This window comes from Anarrhichthys ocellatus, unplaced genomic scaffold (genome assembly GCF_004355925.1).
Source record: "Anarrhichthys ocellatus isolate YVR2014 unplaced genomic scaffold, GSC_Weel_1.0 scaffold20, whole genome shotgun sequence".
Taxonomy (NCBI): Eukaryota; Metazoa; Chordata; class Actinopteri; order Perciformes; family Anarhichadidae; genus Anarrhichthys; species Anarrhichthys ocellatus.
In genome coordinates, this window is record NW_022280050.1 from 7,156,854 (window position 1) to 7,171,853 (window position 15,000).

General features: G+C 41.7%; 1 protein-coding gene across 1 annotated transcript in view; it reads right to left on the reverse strand.

Annotated features, from left to right (window-relative positions):
- hs6st3b (heparan sulfate 6-O-sulfotransferase 3b) overlaps nucleotides 1-15,000 on the reverse strand; it is a 58,238-nt gene that overhangs the window by 42,032 nt on the left and 1,206 nt on the right. The gene's annotated exons all lie outside the window — the stretch shown is intronic.

The following is a 15,000-nucleotide window of genomic DNA, read 5'->3' on the forward strand; positions in this document are numbered from 1 at the left end:
CCCCCCCCCCCCCCCCCCCCCCCCCTCCTGGCATATTCCTCACAACACACACTCCCAAACAGATTGATCTTGCCTCACAGGGGAGACTTTATGGTACCTGCTTACCAATTACTCGCATAGGCTTATTCCTCTGACACAGTCTCCGGGAAAACACACCGGATTGGCTGCTAGTCATGGCAGAAAAGCTTAGTGGAGTTAAATTTGTGGGATGGGAGAGCTGCCAGCTTGCACTGCACTCAGAGAGAGGCAGATTTACCGTCTGCGCTCTTCCACAGGCCTCTCTGTGTTTGTCCTGTCTCCAGTGGCTGACTGAAGACCTTGCTCACCCAACAAAAACACTGTCAGAGTCAGAGATAGCTCAGCCAGCCATGAAATTGATTTTGTATTAACAAACAAGGGGATCTGTTTCTCCCATACTGTTAATCAAATCATTTCGAGGAATGAGGAGAAGATGAGAGTAAAATCATTAACTTCCAACAGTAAATCAGGTTCACTGCCAACCTGTTGTCCCATTAACCCTGAAACCTGTTCAATAGCTAATTAAGGCAATTACTTCAGGCATGACACGCCAGTTAATCATGAATGACTAGCCCATTTATAGTGGTGGCTTCATTACCATTGGCAGCACTCACTGATTGCCCCCCCTCTTTCTCCACACACATACAGCAAAAATACTGGGGATAAAACGTGACTCTTCTCCCACCCATTTACAGGGCTATTACTTGAATGGATGGACGTATGAAAAAAGGCTAGTTGTGTGTTCAGATTTCTGATGCTTTGTCTCTAGCTCCTCTATTGAGCTTCAAAAGCTAAACCACCTGTTAAAAATCATTATTTTCCAAAAACACTGCGCAAATCCAACCCTAAATTATTCACTATCAAAAAAATAAATAAAGACTCATTTCCTAAAATAATATGTATTACATATATACATGAACCCACTAACTAGCCGGCTAACTAGCCTCAACGTGAGGAGCCAGTGTTAGCGATGAGAGCTAGCTCTTGGTGGTGATATCAACCACAGAGTTTCTATTTCTGTAAATAACATTTGTAGATTCAATGCATGGCTGAGGTAACGCTAAATTAATCAGCTAAGATTAGCTGCTGTCGTTAAGACTGGCTTTTCGCTTTGATGCTGAGTAATAATAGCAACTCACATGACAACCTAGCTAGTTAGCTGGCTTGCTAGGTAGCACGTTTGCAGCCTTATAATGCTAAATAAAAGTAGTTTGTTTCCGTGTGAGTGTTTATTTCATAGACTGGATATGTTTATTTACTGCAGCAGCCTCTAGTTTGTTGATTCGGAATGACTTTGACATTGTTGTTGTTGCTATAGCTAACGAGAGCTGACTGGCTAAATCTGGTAGCTACTGTTTAGCTTGTTTGCTTAAGAGAAGCAGGTGGTGTGTATTTAGCTGAAATGTGAGAGGGCCGTGACTGAACACCACTGTATTTCAGACAAAATTCAGATTGAACCTAATAATTCTAAGGTCATGACGTGCAAAGGCTATTTAGTAGAAAAAAATGTTGTTAATCCAGATAACACAGAAAAGACGGTAATATGACAAATCACCTGGCACTAATTTCAAGCTCCCAGAAATGCAATGTTTTGAAGCAGTAAAGAAGGGTAGATGAACCCGGGACACAACATTTTGCCCGAGCCCTCTGTCTCTGTCTGTCTGGAGCTGTCCGCAGTGCTGAACAAGACTTCAGTCGCTCTCTAACAGTGTGATCAGTGTGCCCCCGACACCTTCCTTGTCAGCGGTTCCCATCCCATCTCGCTTGAGGGACTGACTCTGACAGATAGCGGCGCTGAGAAAGGCCCTTGTAGTGAACTGTCCTGAGTGTGAGTATTGATTTTCCTGTTTGTCTCTCCTGACTGCGGCAAGGTGGAGGCTGGCTGAAATGACTCCCTCAGCTCTGAGGTCCATTCCTCTCAGTTCCCCTCAGTCCCTATACTGTATCCTGATTTTACTGTATATGTGCAAGGTCATCTGCTGCATAGCATTCAAGCTGTTCAGAGGCCGCTCATCCTCTTGCCGTTAAATGTCACTCTCTCTCCCCTCCGCTGCACATCAATGACTGGCTCTGGCACTGCAGGACACCTCTCTTGGTTGTTCCATTTCCATTTGCAGCCATGAATATAAATTTCTGGACGACCTGCCAATCTTGTCAATACAAGTGGAATTTCATTCTACCGTTCCACTGAGCTGAGGCCTCCAAATGCTGGGGGACATTAAAAGAAAGCTGCACTGTATATTTCCCTGTAGCTCTCGGATAAAAAAAAAAGAAGAAGAAGCAAAAGCTCACCTCAAATGCACACTGATGGCACTGATTTGACTTTGATCTACTTAACCAGACAACAAAGCAGACAAATTTATCGCTGTGATTGCAAGTGCGGTGCGTTAATTAAAAACAGCAGTGGTTACCCTCGTTTAAACGTTGTTTTTCTTCTTAATGTGCCAAAACACAGCCGCTCATCAAAGCCGCGTATAAACAGGCGTCTGTTTGCTCTAACTTATCGAGCATCGGTGCTAAGGTCCTGAGGGAGTGTGGCTCTATGCCTTCACATTTAAACAATTACACCAGGAGTCAGACATGTAACCTCACTCGGTCGCACTTTCCATTTCAATGTAAATGTCAGACTGATACATCTTGTGCAAAGACTTCCTGTGGACAAACTTGTTTTCTGCAGTCTAGCTTTTTATGTTACACTCATACCACACCCAATGATGCAAACGATTAGATAGAAAGGAAACAACAGGCATAAAGTGATGCTAATAAACACATACAATTATACAAATATCATCTGCTGCTAACCATTTTCCAGCTTAACATCTCTTCAGTAATTGTAGCTTTTAGTGTACAAGCTTTTACTTTAGCTTTCGCTCAGGACCACATTAGAGTCCTGCTGCACAAAGGCACATTATTTCACAGCCTTTAAACACAACCCCCTACTAGGAAAACCATTATCATGGCTAATGTCAGTTGTTAGAGGGTGTGAGTGCAGCCTGTGCATGCGGATCCTGGGGTCCAGTAATCAGGGAGAATGTTATCTGGAGTTTAAAAGTTTAAAACCCTGTGCACAGTCTGGAAAAAAGAACTCCTAAGTTAACTGGGGATAACGGATAAAGAGTCAGCACTGCCTATCCCCCCATGGTATGTGATTTAAATCATCAAAAATAATTTGCCAAATGAAAATAATCGCGACTGGCAGCCAGACAGGCTGCTGTACCACCCCAAAAAAGAGCATGGCTTTGGCTTTGACACCAAACGCGTCTACGGGCTCTATCCAAGCCTGAGGCCGTCAGACAACAGCCCTCTGTGAAAAACTTCATCTCCCGTATTCATCTCAATGGGCAGAGGGCTCTGGCATGAAAAGATGGGTTGTCTGACGGTTGTCTGGCTTCAAAGGTTGAAGCTGGCTCAACGTTTTTTTCTGCAACACAATCCAACGTTATCCAGCAAGGCAGTGCCTTGGCCAATCAAGAGAGGGTGCAAGCACACATTACTGGTAGATTCACCTTTGAAGCAACGAAAACTTTACGAAACAGATTTCATGGTTTCACCTGTGCGTGAGACAACAAGCCCACCACCAAAGTATAACCACTTGTTTTAATGGAGGGCTGTTTTAGAAGCTATATGCTTGCACTCCATGACGCGACAAAGTCATCACACAAGGCTGTGACACTGGATGAGATAAAAACAAAAAACAAAACACAAAGGGCGTCCCAAGGACTTATCCCAAAGTGTCTTCCAACCCCTCCTTTCCCCTTTGTTCTGTGCTTCTTACTTTTCTGAGGAACAGACCCCTCTTACAGGGAAAATGGATGTGGTTGCGCTCAACCAGGCTGCTTTTCGTGGACCTGGATGGATTGCATGTAAGCGCCGAGATTGGTTTCAGTGTTCCCCGTGGACTGAAGCCTTTGGTGTTTGGTGATAAATGCCTCCTGTGTGGTAATACAGTGTGATTAACGGACACAGCCCAGAGCCTGATCCCTCCTCCTCCTCCTCACCGTGCCTGAATCAATCATCTACATGGAAAGGCCACAGTCCTGGAACAGCTGCTTAGAGCTCAGCGCTCTCCTTTCAAACTTTAGGGACAGAGGTCCTCTATTTTTTTAAACCAAGGACCCCGGCCCTTACAAGATAGAGAATATACCGGGGACCCCCCTCATGTATGTCCCCAGGGATAATCTGACGTAGCATGTTGTTTTTAGTTATGTGAAAGAACAACACAGGAGAAATGTCTTAGTAAGATGTTGGTATGTTTTAAACATATATGCTGATTCTAAAAGTTATAGATCGTGAGATTAGAATGTTATCTATGAACTATTATAGATGTAATTCATAATTCATTGAACTACAAAGCCTTCTGTAAAACAAACAAAAACTATTATAATCACAATTTCAAAATCAAAATTTAAAATGTTCAGGTAAATCTTACTGGTCCTATAAAAGACTGGTTGTGTCTGGTGCTATATTTGAAGGACATCATTTGCCTATACCCTGGATAATCAATTTTATTTAATTTAACGCTGTGAGTGCTGAGGAAGTTCCATGAAAAAGGGAAATAACCTGAACATCGATATTTATTAGAAAAGAATAAAATGATTAGAAATCACTAGACATCCCAGTGGGCCTTGGAAAGGCCCACTGGGAAATTGGAAACTTGCATATCTGTTTTACCTTGGCCTTTATGTTTCTGCTTGTCTTCCGATTCAATGTTTTGTAAAGTTGCTTTCCTTTTAACGCTGTGGTCAAACAGATACAGTATAAGACCTTTGAAAATCAAATAAGGCTGTATTCTCAGAAATCACAACATACGATATCTTATAAGCATTGTTTTTGCATGAATGTTTGTTATTTCAGTAAAAACAATTAAATACCTAACCCCATCATTCTTTTTGCAGCCACTCCCAAGGTGCCTTCCAGGGAAAGAATACATCCGTCCACTCTGGTAACGCTGAGCTGACAAGGCAGGCTGCATTTAAAAGAGTAACTCGACACGTGGCTACACACTGAGCAGCCGACATGATCAGATTGGATATTACAACCGACATTTAAAAAAAAAAAAAAGCTGCGGCAGCAGTTTTGCAATAGCCGTGAAACCATATTGGAAGGGAGATTATGGCAGTGGCACAAGCAGTCAAATCTATCCCTGAGTATTTCTGTGCGAGTCGATAGAGGATCCAGGTTGGGCCCATTAGTCATGTTGGCACCCTGCATTGCATTCCCAGGCCTGAAACAACCCTGCGACTTCTCTGCACATTGTTGCTAAAAGCTCTCAACACACCCAAATTGGCTTTCGCAGCACACTTATAGGTGTAAAAAAAATTAAAATAAAAAAAGCTAAAGTGCGTCATATGGCATAAATATGCATTGGTTAACACTGCATCTTGAAATATTTAACACAGGCATAATCTGCTTCTTGATGACAGCGAGAAGGAAAAGCCATTTGCCGGTAACTCATACATATACTGTTCAAAAGGAACCACTCAAAGACACTTAATATTGTTCCTCCCTCCGTAACTGGTTATGATTCACAGACATGCCTGGCATTACAAGTGGAGCAAATGCCTCTAGTATTTGGAGAATTTCTTCTCACCACCCTTGAAAAGAAAGTAAACAAATGCTCAGCTCCGATTCCCTACATGAGGGGGGGGGGAGGCTGACACAGAATGATGAATGAAGCAAAGACCAGTATCCAGAGCGGTATGGGGAGAACTTAAGTGATCCCTGGATTTGCGGGTGGGATTTAAAGCTCTGTTTTGTAGCAATTCGTCTGGCCTCTCGAGAGGAATGTCTTGCATTGAGGGACATCGGATTCCTATGATGAGGTTGATGTGCTGTATCACGACATGTGCCGGGACATAATGCTATTTGTTCCACACCAGCACTCCGTGATGCCACAAGATGTTACTCTACTCTCCAGTGCCGTGCTGTTGTTGGCACCGATTTTCAATCCATACGTATTATACTGTGGCCCGGGACCCAATTTAGACTGCAATACTGTAGGGGGGTTGTGAAAAGAAATTGAATTAAAGAGGGAAATTCTTTTCCAATGCGAAAGAAGCGATGGTTCAGTTCGCATAACAGAAAACAATACAAGTCATCTGTTAAGTTCTCCGCCTACTAATCAAATAGGAGAAGATGTTAAAATATATAACATAATAGTCAAGTCAAGCACAATTAAAGATAGACAGGATTCCTCTTAAGAATTGTTTTATTATGTCATTAATATTGTTTGAATAGATTTTTTTATATTCAATTATATATTGAACATTAATAAAACAAATGTCTGTCTAATCAGCACTGCACTGCAGATTAATGTGATTAATGATCAATGTGCCCTGCTGATTACATATCTATAATTATTTTGCAAAATAAAGCAGGACCAAGCACCTATTTATAAATGCACGAATTTAAGAGGCAATCTGGACTGCAATCTGTTCAGTGAGATTATTCAAATCTCTCTCACAGCGAGTCTGACTGGTGCTGCAGCACAGGGAAGATGCAGCCGTAAAGATTTTAAGGATTACTATTTTTTTTACAACATAACGTGTCATGGCTGATTTTGGTATATCTTTACCTCCCATGCACCGTCTCCCTGTAGTGAAACCATTCCGAAGTGTTTAAATTCTTACATATATATCACCACATTGCCAGCCAACACAGCCCAAAAAAAACATCAAAACATCGAGAGCTTCGTCCAAACGACGGTGGGGTTGCTGCACTCTTGCAAGAGGAAATTAAGCCATGTGAAGGTGACTCTACCTGTGCTTACACTTTAAGTGTGCCAGGTGCCCACTAAACCTCTGAATTCAAATTGGGGAGCGGTGTGAGGCAGTATAACTTACCTGTCACCAGCTCGCCCCAGATAAGGACAGATGACCTTTCTCCACGTTGTTATAATAAATCAACTCCAGAGGCGGCTATTCCTGGCTCGGTCCTCTCGTCATGCCTTACAGGTATCAATTGAGAAATAACACAGCCCGGCACCTCTAATTTTCCTCATGCTGGATGTGTCTATCCGTCACGTAAAGACGCAGGGGTGAACAAAACACATGCACACACAGGCAAGGGAGATGTCCTATGAATTATCAAGGTGGCTAATAATGCCTGCCTTGTTTATGAGGGTGTTGAACATTTTTCTCTTGCAGTGATTCTTCCAAATATACAAAGTAAGCTTTGATCATAATATAAAGCACACATTTTATTGGGTCTTGCATTAAAAAAAAAAATGGTGACACATAAAGCTAAACTGGTTAAAATAACAAGCCAAACACCAAAAACCAAAAGCCAACAACCAGTGTCTTCAAAGCAATATTCATGAACTTGCTGATCAGACAGCTCTTGATCAGCAAACACTAGAGGAATTTATGGTAAAATATATACATAAGTTTTACACAATTACTTTTTTTTTTACACTGTTTGTAGTAGAAACTAGAATGTGCTTTTCTAAATTAGAGGGGAAAGGAAAGAGGAACAAAGTTAATTGCCCTTCTGGTAATTGGAGCATTTGAGCAGGATTCTTGGGGACATTAAACACCGAATCTCTGATTCGCTGCAGCAGCTGACTCATTCTCATCACACCGAAGAGTACATTCAAACGAAATCAGAGGAGCTGCTTTGCTTCTGGTCTTTTTTTTTTAACTAAAGTATAGGGTGTGATCTCAGGCTCATCAGAAGCTGACCGGGAAGCAGGAGTTCAGCTCCGCGACAGCATGCCTGGGATCTCAGAGCTCATAAAGGCACACTGTTCAGAGTTAGAACAAGGAATTCATCTCATGTGATGGGGATGGATCAAATTAAGAAAACACCATATCTGACTGAAGCCAAAACGGTTTACAAGCTGAATCATCCGTGTCATTGCTTTCGGTGAGGAATAATAAAAATGTGCTACATTGCAGTGATTCCACATTTCCTACCACGGGAGGATCTAAGTCTGCCCAAGTCTTACAACCCGGCTTCCAGGAAACGAGGTTTTCCTTGCCAGCAATTTGACCAAATACCACCCTTTAATCACACTATAAAAGCTGAATCAGACAATTGGAGATTCATATTTGCCTGGACCAGCAAATATTTGACAGCAGCATCAGAGAAGCTACAAGACTGCCCTGGCAAGCTGCATGGCTTTCATTACCTAGAGTGGCTTTTAGAGAAAGACGGTTAGCTCCATCCGTACTGTATCTCAAACAGTTACAAGCCAATTGGACAATGATGAATATCTGTAACAATTTAAACACATGCAAAGTTTTTCATTTTCTCCAAATACTAATATCGCAGTGGCCTATAAGTGCTCAGTTATTCAATCAATACATATTGTACAATAATGTGTGAGGAGAAGCCAGGTCTCCCTGTTTGGTGCATCAAGCAGCAGATTTCGGCAAAGAACTGGGACACTAATCCTCTTTCCAATAGAGGAGGCATCACATGGCAAAACAAAATTATAATCTTCCTAAAAGTGATTAAAAACTCATGAAAACTGGGTGCACACTCACACAAAGTACTATACATCTTTACTAAGATATAAGCATTGTGTGATAAAATAAGAATTAGAAGACCCCAGAGATTGTGGTCAAAACTGGTGAGTCGTAGTTTGTCACATGATTTCAATATAATGTCACTTACACATCCAGCAGATACGGACACACATTTGCATTTATTTTGGGACGTATTTCTAGCCAGTTGATGAATGTATGACCAATATTCACTTTCTTTTAGCTCTGTTTTTTGGTCTCAACCTCTGAGCGATGTATCTAGCTCTTTAGCTGATAACTGCTCCACTGAGTATAAATCATCCTGTCGAGCAGAAATGTCTTGAGCCCTGACCAACAATCTGAGATGCTTGAGTTCAGCCTCACCTCTCTCGCTTGCAGAAATATATCAGTATTGCATGATTACGGCCAGCATCAGTGAATATAATCATTTTAGCGCACTATAAAAAGATTTTTAATTGGATCTTCGGAATGACTCAAATTTAAGGAATTGAAAATGGCCAGTCAACTTTATTAATTTGAAATGAATACAGGCTGCTTTGCTTTACTTTGCAATGTCCTCATGGAAACTAAGTCTTTCTGCACGGAAGTATTAGACGTTTCTATTGAATTTTTTCTTTTGCATTTTCTTTGTCATGACGGTGAACAAGTGCTTGACATATGCTGTAGTACTCTATGCATAAGTAACACTTAATTATCAAACCAACTGGATTACTGCTCAGGCCTGCCAGCAATGACGACTTGAATTAATGACACATGAAAAGCAATCTCCAGTGCCCTGGAAGTCCTGGGCCTGCAGGGCAACCACACCTCCACACATAATAAACACCCTATCATTGTGATGAGCACTTTGCCTCCAATATCTACAGATACGACCAGAACTGTAAATCTGCTCAACTTTCCTCCTCGGAGTTCATCTGTGTCTGGAGGGCATCCGTTACCCTGCTGCTTCACTGTGTCTCATGGAGGTTGGCCGCTTTTCTCTTTTTCACTCGGCGAGAGGCTTCAGAATACAGAGAAGAAAAGTCTAGTGCAGCAAGAAAAATTATCAATTTACTGGTATTACTGTATTCAATTGAAGTTTTAAATGTGGTTGTTCAATAGACATTAGATAGCGTCACAAAAACCACCCAACTATTAATACTTGTAATACTTTAATGCCTTAAACCAGCAATAACCAATCTTTTCGGCCACTTTGGGGCATGTCGTCACCCTTTTGAGTTGATATGGCGTTAGTGTTTGCAAAAGATTGTTTATTTACTAATCCAGCAGTTATGGAGCAACATTACTATTCGATCGGAGTCGTGTTTGTGTCCACCGGATGATTACAAGTCCAATATTGACTCTCTTGTGCTCTGTTTTTGTTCTCGACCTACTCCTGAGGGAAACTTCTGGGTCTTAAGCTGCAAAATGCTCCACTGTTTGTTGTGTTTGGTGCTGAACAGGTTGTTTACAGCGGGTTAATTAGAGCATCTTTGCTGAACCCCCCCATGCAGTTATTATGAAAGGGGAAATTAGCTAGTGAGACCAAACCTTGTACCAGTCTGTAAACATGTTTATTTCTGCTGTAAAGTTGGGCATGTTAAACGGGGATCGTCTCGCTTTTGGCACCAGCCTCAAGTGGCCATTCGATGAACTGCAGTTTTTGGCACTTTCACGCTGGCTTCGTTTTTCAGCCTCGGAGGTTGCCGCTTGGAGTGAACCAAAACGGAAAAGCTAAACAATGAGCTGAACGTCACAGCTTTGTAGGGGTGAAGGAAGATGCAGATTCAGATGATAATTCTCTGTAGGTCTGCCACATTGATAGACAGAGTTGCAACAAGAATTTGATTGGATAGTAACAAAAATATGGAAGACAATGTGTGCAGTCGGCCTTCACCATGTCACCATCTCTAGTGATGCGGGGTTCAAACAAATTGTAGCTGAACTGAAACGAAAAAGAACAATGGACCTCAGATAAAAGAGAGGCACACCTTGGCACTTGAAGAAATTGTTTTGTGGTCAATGTCTTGTCATGAAGTGTGTCACACGTTACATTTTTTTGTGTAATCTCAATTAAGAATTACGAAAAAAAAGTGTAGTAGATCGAATGAAACATGCACGGTTCAATGATCCGAGCTGTAAGTGGTAGCGGCCACGCAGTAATTGCAGCCCTCTCTGCATCACATATGAATAAAATATGATGTGTGGTGTTATTCTGAAAAGGACTGGGGCCCGTCATTGGTGTGCCATGTAAGAAATAACAGTCTATTACTGCTCCTCTAGGGTGGGTGTAGAATCTAAGGGAATGTGAATTTGTTATTTTTTTATGGTGGATAAAACATGCTGTAGGTAGGAGTTTTGATAATTTTGAATTACCCGCCATTCATTGGGTACTATTCAAAAGTAAGCTAAAGTGACCTTTAGCGACATTAGTGACATACAGCAGACTGGAACAGAGCCGCACAAGCTCATAATGCCCACAGGGATTTTTCATCACCTTCCACAAGAATGACACTGATTAAGCATATGATCAGTGTAAAGGAACAAGTACAGCGAGAGTATATCAAAACTGTTAAAACAAACACCCTTCATTAGTAATATCATTAAGGAAGCATAGAATTCACACAAAAAAAACCCCATCCACAAATCAAATTAAAGTAGTTGCCAATTTTTGTTCTACTACACTACTTTCAAGACAGCTTTTCAGCGCACATAACATAAAAACCTCGAGGACACAGTGATCTAAACTTCATTATCCAGAATCACAGCAGAGGACATCCATTGTCATTACATAGGCACATCTCTCTCTCTCTCTCTCTCTATCTCTCTCTTTGCTTCATCAAAGGAGAGTATCGAAGAGCGACCATACTGTTCTCATGTTTGGGCTTTGGTCTCTTTGTACTTCTGAACTGAGCATTCATTATGCATAAGCAACAAGAAAGCTGCTAATGAAGATTTTATAATTGATAAAAAGTACAACATCAGCATGTGCATGAAATTACCATGAGGCCACACTTAAAAGGGGAACAACTAACCCAACATGAAATGAAACAGAGGGGGGGGGCTGTTAATACTGTCTAACACTTTAAAGACTTTAAAGAAAATGTATATTCATTGTATCGGTCAAACTTTATATGGCCTTTATCCAAATCATAAATTCATGTACCTGCCAAGTGGATGAGGCAATAAACCCGTAGGGACACAAAACACCATCAAATGTTAACTCAGTGTTGGCTGCCTGACTTCATGTGTTAAAGTCAATTCTGTTTGTATTCCCAAAACCCAACTTGAATTTCTAACGACACCGAGTTGCAAGATGTGTTTTCGAATAGAGCTGCGGGCACAGAAACAAGGATTATTTGCTCGTTTGCAACAAGAAACCTAGATGTATGCACTCTCGCACAAACACGCATTCTGCAAGGCAGAAATGGGAGAGGCCTATTTAGGTAGATGTGTGCTTTTTACCAGATAGTCACACAGAGTTTGATAGCATTTGATTTGTTTTTAAGATTAACCGTGTTTCCCCCGTTATTTATTATGCGAGTACTTGTTGACCTGGGTGCTGGGCTGCTGCGTACAGTTGCTTGCAGGTAAATAGAGGTTGCATTGAATGGAACTGAACAGAATGAAGTAATCCAGAAGGAAAAAACGATTTTGGTTCTCTACAGTTCAGGAGTTATGGTGGCCCTACTCAGTCATTTTGAAGGAGACAGACACATCATGCAACTTTTCTAAAATCATGTTTTTTTTTCCTTCTGGTGACATTAAATACGTAACTAATAATGAGATTAAATAAGTTTACATTTGACTATGATGGCTGTTTCTTACAGTAGGACCCCGGTCGGTATCCCTGTATGTTAAATACATGGGTAGGGTTTGGGTTAATGAAAGCTAAAGAATGTGTAATAAATGAGAAACTCAGAATCAGTGGTAAATTGTTTGTCTTCTCCGGATTTTAATTTAAAAACAAAGCAAACTCACACTCTGGGCTCTAAGAAAGTGTTGTCAGCCTCAGCTCATGTATGAATAACAATGCGACATATTCAATATTATATCATCTGTGGGGGACCTTTAAAATAAGTTGTGCTGGTATTTGCTCAAACGTTCTGTGATTAAACTGATTAAAGTAAAATAGCAGCACACAAACACAGAGAGCATTCAGTCGAACACTGCTGCTTTATTCAAGGTGTATATGCTTCACTGTTGGGACTCCCCAGACATAGCCTTAACAATAAAGCTGTGTTGTTGTTATCGTTTTTTAATCTCATTGAAAGACATTCTGACTGCACCAGGATGGAAAATAATATTGAAGTTAGAAACTGAATTTGCTCATTTTAATTTAGATTGAAAGCAACATCAAATATCTCTCTGATACATCCGTTTACTAGGCAAAACTATTCAGAAGGCACAATAAACTCAGTCCGTGCTTCAAGCAAGTACAGTCTGAAAATCAGCTCTATGTTTCGTGACCCAGTGTCACATTGTATATATCTACCTGAGCGACCCCATACAAAACAGTTAGGCAAGGAACGCATAACAATCAGGAATAATTCTCGCCGCTCTCCTCAGCGCAGGCCTCTGACAGTGCCTGAGAGGAAAACAACCTGCTCAACGAGCCGTCTTCATACAGCAGACAAGGTAATGCCACGACGCTCTCCGCAAAGCAACTTGAGAGGACAGCACTTAGAGGTATGTTTCTCCCAAAAAAAAAAAAAAAAAAAAAAAGCCCCCGAAGAGAGGCAGGTTCGCCCGCTCCACTTCTCCCCTGACTGACGGCGCACTCCAGAGGAGCCGTGCCGGAGGACACACACACTGATCCGGTCTGACATGCCTGACCTTTCCTGGGCGGCACGGCGGGGCTCACTCTGCAGAGTGCCCTGCTCGGCCTGAAAAGGCCATGCAATGCCACGCAGGCGGCGCCACCGCCGCTCACCTCGGCCACCCCCCCCTTGCTGCTATCTGAAGAGCTGGCAAGGTGAATGCCCGGGCCCGCCGAAAGACAGCCACTCAATCTGAGAGGCTCTCAGCCGCAAAACAAGGGTATGCCATCTGAATTTGGCAGTGATGAATGATTGGTATACTTCCCACTGCACCCTCAGGGTGGAGTTTAGATTTTTGGAACAAGTGGACTATTTATTACAAAGTATGCATTTTACTGTACAAGTGGTTGCTGCTTTACTGTGACCTTATGCCAGTTAAGATGCTTCAATTAACGATTTGCTCACACACTAAATTGTTATGAAGATGAGATTTGCATAATACTTGTTAGTCATCTCACTTATAGGTGTGTTGTGTGCAGTGGCTCGGTAATGAAGGGGTCCAACGTAGTGTGTGTCTGCCAACAGTCTTGGTCGCGGCAGAATTATCTCAGAATAGATGCTGTGGGTGCCCGCTGAAGAACAAGGGATGGGAGGACTAGTAAGTGCAGAGTAGATGCTGCAGCTGTGAAATGAAGAGCTGTCGCATCCAGTGAGCACTTTCCTAAGTAAAGGAAACACTTGGCACAGCAGGAATAAATCATGCGCTCATGTACTTCAGTGTAAGATTGTATTTTTCAAAAACAGAGAATGGAATTCTTGTATGCTTTGTATGACACGTTTGGTCAGTGCGTACTTTTCTAAAAAAGTATATCTTTGAGGATGTATGACTGACTAACAAACCTTTAACAAGCTATTTGAATGAATAGCCTAAATCGTGATGGAATTTATAGAATCATTGACATTGACATCTGTATCTGCATCTCTATCGCATCAGTCAATTGCAAATGTGTCTTCTATTGCAACTACAACAGAACATATTGGAAAATATAATGCAAATCAAATCACCGGTTCTACTTTGTTTTTCCTCTCAGATAACTACTGTGCATCTACACCAAAACATTGTGGGATCATTTGAACTAAGTCTTGAAATAAGACGGCATCAAAGGTTAAGACTTTTTGTGATACAACAGTAGTGCACCTGTTCTGTAAGCCAACAAGAACACCACGAAGGGAATTATCAAACAAGACAATAAGACCAAGAATGCAGTGTGTTCTGGCGGTTGTGGTTGAGTTTGAGTATGATACACCCGACTGATATCCTCATTCACAGGGATGAAACAAAGTCAATCACTAACCCTTTAACTTAACCTTATGGTGCATGTTTCCATAAAACTCAGTCAGTTAAAGCACTGGCACAGCTGGGCAGGAACAGAATCACTGTGAGCAACTGAGGTGACGACAAAGGACAAACGCAAAAGATGTATACGTCTGAAGGTCAAGCAAAGAAAAAGACTCGTAAATGTTGTTCTAGCAGTTCGTACTATTGTCCCCAGTCTCACAGACTGGTGCGTACACACCCTCCTCCTGCAGAGTGAGCTGAATGCTGGGAGAGTTGGTTGTGATTATTTGCCCTTTGATAATAAGCGTAGGTATTGTTCCTGACTTCCTCACTAAAAATATCACTCCAGTGGGAACACCATCCCATCTTTCATTTCTCACTTCACTGTTCGAGACTGAAGGCTTTGCTAATTAACACC